Below are 375 nucleotides of genomic sequence, written 5' to 3' on the forward strand. Positions count from 1 at the left end.
CAACTTTATACTGATTTACTTCATTAATACCGATGTATTTTATCTATTTATTAACATCCTGATTTTCTTCTCTATCTATAGTTCAAGTCTTGAGAGCATCATAACAACAGCGCCAACCAAATAACCAGAAAAAAATAAACCTCATCAGACTTGTCTACAATCAACCTGCAACACGGAATGTCTTTGCACTGTCACCTTCGTATACAGAGGAAGTTTGTCCTGCAAATTTGATCTGCCTCTCTCTGCTGTGTATGTTTATACTCGTCATCAAACCCCCAACTATATGAGTTATGTTCGTGACAATAGCATTAGGATATTTTTAACAGTTCGTCTGTATAAACAAAGGATAAATACATGTATAGTGACAAACATTTA

At 34.4% G+C, this 375-nt stretch overlaps 1 protein-coding gene across 2 annotated transcripts in view; it reads right to left on the reverse strand.

Annotated features, from left to right (window-relative positions):
• LOC119587112 (superoxide dismutase [Cu-Zn]-like) overlaps nt 1-375 on the reverse strand; it is a 12417-nt gene that overhangs the window by 1508 nt on the left and 10534 nt on the right. The window lies entirely within an intron of this gene.

The sequence above is a fragment of the Penaeus monodon genome, chromosome 22 (assembly GCF_015228065.2).
Source record: "Penaeus monodon isolate SGIC_2016 chromosome 22, NSTDA_Pmon_1, whole genome shotgun sequence".
Lineage (NCBI taxonomy): Eukaryota > Metazoa > Arthropoda > Malacostraca > Decapoda > Penaeidae > Penaeus > Penaeus monodon.